This window comes from Littorina saxatilis, linkage group LG9 (genome assembly GCF_037325665.1).
Source record: "Littorina saxatilis isolate snail1 linkage group LG9, US_GU_Lsax_2.0, whole genome shotgun sequence".
In the NCBI taxonomy this organism is placed as follows: Eukaryota; Metazoa; Mollusca; class Gastropoda; order Littorinimorpha; family Littorinidae; genus Littorina; species Littorina saxatilis.
Genome location: NC_090253.1, coordinates 23,326,850 through 23,333,120, shown reverse-complemented (window position 1 = coordinate 23,333,120; position 6,271 = coordinate 23,326,850). Strand labels below are relative to the sequence as shown.

The following is a 6,271-nucleotide window of genomic DNA, read 5'->3' as shown; positions in this document are numbered from 1 at the left end:
AATACACAAACAATAAAAGTTCGATGAATGCATTGAATAATGTTCTCTGTCCTCTTTTATTGCATAACACTCACGCACACAATCACCAAGCATTTAAAATAAAAGTTAAAAATAGGTTCGTCAGACTAATGCTACTTTTCCAATAAACACTTTCAACACTTAGTCTGAAAAAGGTGGAAACACATACTCCGCACTCAATCAAAAGTAGCTTGAGGCAAATCTCTACTACGAAAAAGTTCTGTTGCCACAACACTATAAAGTCACTAGTGTGTGCTCTACCAACACACAACACGCTCTAGAAAAACCCACGGTAATGAACACGACAATAAACACGGTAATAAACACGGAAATAAACACGCTATCCCACCAAGAGTCCGCTCGGCTGGGAAAACAAAAAGTAAAAGCAAAGTCAGTTGTGGGAATGTCGGGTGGAAGGACAAGGATATATAGCACAGGCAGAGGAGCATACAATTAAGACACCGAAGACAGAGGTTGCTTTAACTTATCTTTTATTGAAGGAATTGTAACTAAAAATAACCACTCAGTTAGCTTATCTAAATCATAAATATTCCAAAACAGTTTAGCTAAATTTGGTTGCAACTAGAAACAATGCTATAAGTTATAAAATAGAAACAATAAACAGAACTCTAATACAAGAAATAGCAATGCTTACATAAAACCAGAAATAGCAATTATGAATTATTCTAGTAGCCAAAAATAGGAACTATGAGTTCTGGTATCTACCAGTACCAGAATCAGAAACAATATATGTATTTCTGGTGCAAACAAGAAACAATATTTGCCAGAAAGCAGGGAAAAAAGGATTATTCTTATTCTGGTAGCAACCAGAAATATAAACTATGAATATGAAACCAGAATTTCTGGTGTAAACCAGAAAGCAGTGTAAAGAAGAAGGCACTAAGAAGAAAAGAAAATACAATTATAAACAACATGCCTTCTAAGTCACACATGACATAATACAAAGCATAAATCAATGAATGTATCATTTGTCAAAATAATCATGACAAATATAGACAAGTAACAATACAGCCACAATCCTGCAGACACAGCATTCTCTGAAAGAGAATCCACAGTGAGTTAACCAACTCCACAACAGCTAATGTCAAGGGAAGTAACCAACATCTTCCCTTAAGCCCTGTCCAGACTTGGCCGCCGTTTTACGCTCTATGCGCCGCAGGCCGTTTTGTGCGTCGCGCGGGATTTGCCGAGTGGCCACACATCGACGATTCTTTTCACAACGCGGTATCAGTCAAGCGGGTCACCTGACAAGAAGGTTCAGTTGCATTCGACTGCCGCGCCGCGAGCAGCTGACGTCATCGCTCTGGTTTGCTCTGATTGGTCAAATTTCCGTCGTTCTATGTCTGTGTCATAGAAATTAGAACACGCGCTATTCTTCTGCAAATAACGCTTCGCGATCATAGCACGACGCGGTGCGCCGTTTTGAGCATAAGTCAAATGTGGACAGGGTCGGCCGGGAGTGTCTGGACGGGCCTTAAGGCCTAAGCCTTGCATAGGAAAATGCTCTACATAAGTTAACCAACTGCATGAACCGCAACTGCAAAATAATTGTTATTATTAAGCGTGTTCATCGCCATGAAGACACATCTTCATCGAGTTGAATAATAACGACAAGAATAAGAAAGATAACTCAGGCATGGGGTAAGCGCAAGCTCCCATGCGTCAAAATGAAGCGTTAGACAACAGTCTATTACTTTACAGGAAAGCGCGACTAAATCATAACGCTTTAGATTAAAAGTCTGTTATGAACCTATGCGACTGCACTAAATGTTAAGTTCTATCAGTCGCTAAGCTCTTCTGCAGGCAAGCGCCTTTAAAGTGCAACCTGAGAATTAACAGTCAAAATTGTGCATCCTGTAGACAATATCTTCCTATTGTCTGAGATCTTAACTCAGAAGAGCTCTATCATTCTCATGCCTGAATTCATCAAAGGAATGGTAATCAAAACTCATAAGATTATGTACAGGTAAAAGGGTAATACAAATGAAGACTAGCAAAATATCAGAGTATGAAAATGCATGTGACAAACAGAGTAGAACCAGTAGAGTGACACAGGACAGAATACATAACATGACTGGCTCACACAAAGCCAGACAAAAGACAGGGAAGGTAAGCCATGTACCTGTGTATCAGGGGCGGACCTAGGGTAATGGGGGCGCTCTGACATCATTACACGGGGGACGCCGGTCAAAAATGGCGGACACTACTCTTACATCAGCCAATCAACCGTCAACGACATACGGCTTGAAATGCAGCAACATGATCAAACATATGAAACGTAACGCATCACAAAACTTCATAAAGCATGTCATTTTGTTGTACACTTCGCCTACAAAGTTACAGTTACAGTACTGGAAACAAAGAACGATCCTCAGCGAAGCGAAAACTGAGAACTTCTTTGTTCCTCAACAAACTGGCTACGAAGCGGAATTCCGTCCAGCAAAGTATTCAAATCCCTTCTCATCGAAAACCGAAATCTGAGAAAGGTTCGACTTACCTTACCGGACTTCATCGTTATTAAACTGTCCTTGTAAAAAAGGAGATCTAACATAGGTCTACTCGACTTAAACATATGGTGAGACAGGCTTTCTCATCGAGTTCATTACCCAAAATATATGTGTCAACCATATTTCCCGTTCATCAATTGTAGGGGTTTCTGCGCCTAAATCGTAAATAGGTAGCTTTACGGGCCAATGGCACGGAGGGCTTAACTTTGGACTTTTAACCGACTACTACTCAGACTTTACTGATCTCCAGAAATAATATGTGATGAAAATGGGAAAAAGATCGCAACGATACACATGGGTCTTCTCGACATAAAATATTGCGAGACAGGCTTTTTCTCAGCGAAAACGAAACGTATGAGAACGAGTCTGCCTTACTTGATTCTTACGAGTCTTTAATTTACAAGACTCTAAAACAGCTTTAGAACAACTGGTCATCAAATATTAGAAGTTATTAACGCTCAATTTCAGCGCCAAATCATAAAAGTAATTAGAAACTGATCTAGAAAACACATCTCTCCGCTAGATCAAAATGGCGTCATCAACTCTGACGCGAGACCGGTCGGACATCGCCCGGGACCAAATCAGCGTCAAAATGTACATATATGCAAACATCATAGCATCAAATGAAACATAAGAATAGAGCATAAGGAAAGAATACAGCATAAGGAATGAATAAAGCATTTAGTTACTTACAGATTCTCCTCAGTGAGCACACTTGAAAGAAACACAAACTCTGCTGCTGACGCCTAGTCGCGAAACACAAAGACTGAAAGAGACAGGTCTCGGAATGAAAACCACAAGTCGACCGCTTACTAACTTCGCGCCAAACTACACTAGACCGGTTCACGACAAATTAGAGCAGAGCTTCGACACGTTCAACGGCTACCGACAACACACATGGAGCACCCAGCTCGCAGTGTCACAAATCGCGTTTTCTGCTCTACGTTAAAATTAATATTAAAAGTCCTACGGTTTTGAGCCATTAAGGACTTGAGTGTTTGTCCGCTTTCAAAAAGAGGAAAGAAAGAAACAAAAAATAAGGAGAGGAGGGCAGGGGGTGGGGTTGAGTTGATAATGCTCTGTGGAATTTGTTAAAATGAAAAGTAGTTAAGATGTTTCTTGGTAAGAATTATTTCTGCTCTACTCTAAATGTTCGCTCTTTTAAAGACAGGTCACTTCCGATCCCCTGTGGTGATAAGCCAATGGGGAGGCTACCTGGTGTCAGACAACGGGGGGCGTTCTACTTAAAATGCCTGCCCAATGAAAGGGATCGTTACCGAGGCATGAAGCCGTGTCGGTGTCACGCACCGGAAATATTACGCACACCGGATAAGGCTCATTAGATTACAAGCAGTGTCAAAGCTGATACACAGAAGGGGGGGGGGGTGTAAGAGACTAAAACCTTCAAGCCACCTGGCATCTTCTATGATGTACCCTGTCAAAAGAAATGACACCCACTTGACAAAACGCCGAGTCCAACGAGCGGCACATTACATAACGACCACCTAAATCTGAGATAAGAGATTAGAAATGCATCCGGTCGGGGTCTACCCTACGATAGTAAACACACAATAAAGTACAATGCACAAAGACAACCAGGTATTATTTAGTCACTCCTTAGGCACTGATGGTTAGAGGTTACGCTGCTGCTTTTCATCATTTCAAGTTAGGGATTTAGCACAAAGGGCATTTTTTAAAGGTAAACCCAATGTAACTAGCACACACACACAGGGAATAGCTATAGACAGGGGAGGCAACTGGGTCGGGCAGGAGATAATCACACACAGAGAGACGGGGTACGCCACTTGGCTACACAGTAATTACCGAAACGACAATTCATATCAAAGTATCATTTCACACAGTCATCATAACCACAATTACAATTATTCAAGTTCCAGTATTAGAATACATCATGCATGTTTGGTTTTCTCAATCTTATCATTGGCCTTCTCTTCTGTTGTTAGTTACACATCAAATTATTGTGCCAATTCCAAAGAAGGTGTACCGATAACAAAAGGTCTATTCTCACCTGATCTACATCATCTCTGTACACGAAACAAAACTCCTTGGTTCACAACAGCATTCAAAATCCAGGAAATACAGCCATCACCCACTCCATCACCCGATCAGTCCAGTTGGTACACACCAACACACACTGTTTCACTTCACAAATGCACAAAATCCACAATGCATAATTCATCCAAATTCCGGCAAAGCTTGACATGCTTTTCTCTGCCAGTACCAGGTCACAAGTGCGCGTTTGTTTCAACGTTGGGCGAGTTCATTTCAACTTTTACTCATATTAGTCGGGGAAGGGGGTAGAGGGCCCTATATGAGGCTGCTTGATTATGCGTCACCAACCCAAACATTCTTTTATCAATACGATCTAAATTAATTTAACTTATTAAGAACAAAAGTAAACATTCCCCATTCAGGAATATTCAAACAAAGGCATAATCTGTGTGTTTCATCCAAATCTAACACGCAGAAGTAACCAATAGACACAAGCTGACACCCCTGCCTTTGAATGACGAAACCCTGAAACCTACGTCATACCTATGATGACAGCCTACGACGCAATACAGGCGCTAGAAATAATAACTCTATTGACACAGTCACACAATGTCAATACAGATTTCTCTCACTCACCAAATTCTCCCCAACTTAGCATGACTTCTCCTGAAGGCATGTCTTGGAAACAAAAACGTGATGTTAAACCCTAACCATCAAAGAAGTTTCAACAACCAATCAAAACTAAAATAGGCTATCTTATATCTTCAGCCGTCGCAAGTCTCAGTCACAAAAGCTAATCCAGAGTAACACATTTCGAACCTACATGTCAACCACTATTTAAAGATGCATTGACTGTACCGAAACTATTACCTTAACAATGCTAACAAAGACTTCAACATGCTGATGATACAGATCAGGAGATGGGAGGTGGGGGGGGGGATTCTCATTGAATAACAAAAGGAAATGATCCAAGTTAATATAGTTTCGAAAAATAACAACTGTTACTCTAAACATTGAGGCAGAGAACAACGATAAAACTAGAACTAGCCAAACCACAGAGACCCTTCTGAAAGTACTACTATCCATCACTTGTGTTCTTATAGGCCTACCTCTTAACAGTCCAGCCTTTTACAGTACCGACACTGTACATACAAGTCACAGCAACCAACTTACAGGTTCATACTCTCCAGACCTGCAGACCAACTCCTAGACCTCAAATGTCGAGTGCTATTTAAAGCTAAACAACATGCACCAAGGGCGGACAAAACAGGCTGATTAATACTACCCTAAAAATCTATCCTCATGCTCAGTTATCTCTTGGTGATGGCATTAACAAAAATTGAAAATGTCAAAAAACAAATTTAAACAACAAATTAAACCTTAGAACATATTTACATGCCTAACCTGCACTAAACAATAGGCAAAACAGAACAGCTGCTCCCCAACTTTACTTGAACCCACTCCCTAAGAATCCAATAATGTTCCCATGATCCGAAGGAACCGAGGGAGTACGTCAACTGCACGCGAATGCACTGTGCGGGGTTCCTTGTACAAGTTAGAGTGTTTGCCTGCTGTCCTTCTATTGCTCCTCCTTACTACCGGAGTCTCACTCTCACTTTCTGTCTCTGACCGTGAATCTGAGGTGCAGTCATCACCAACAGCATCAGTTTTTGGTCGCTCATCACAATTTGGCAAGACTACTGGGCGACGCC

General features: G+C 41.1%; 1 long non-coding RNA gene across 1 annotated transcript; it reads right to left on the bottom strand.

Annotated features, from left to right (window-relative positions):
• Positions 1 to 37: 37 nt before the first annotated feature.
• LOC138975642 (uncharacterized) lies at positions 38 to 4,450 on the bottom strand. Its single transcript, XR_011458703.1, has 2 exons — positions 3,240 to 4,450; positions 38 to 918 (listed from the first exon to the last, which is right to left on the bottom strand). It is a non-coding gene; the product is annotated as an uncharacterized lncRNA (long non-coding RNA).
• Positions 4,451 to 6,271: the final 1,821 nt, after the last annotated feature.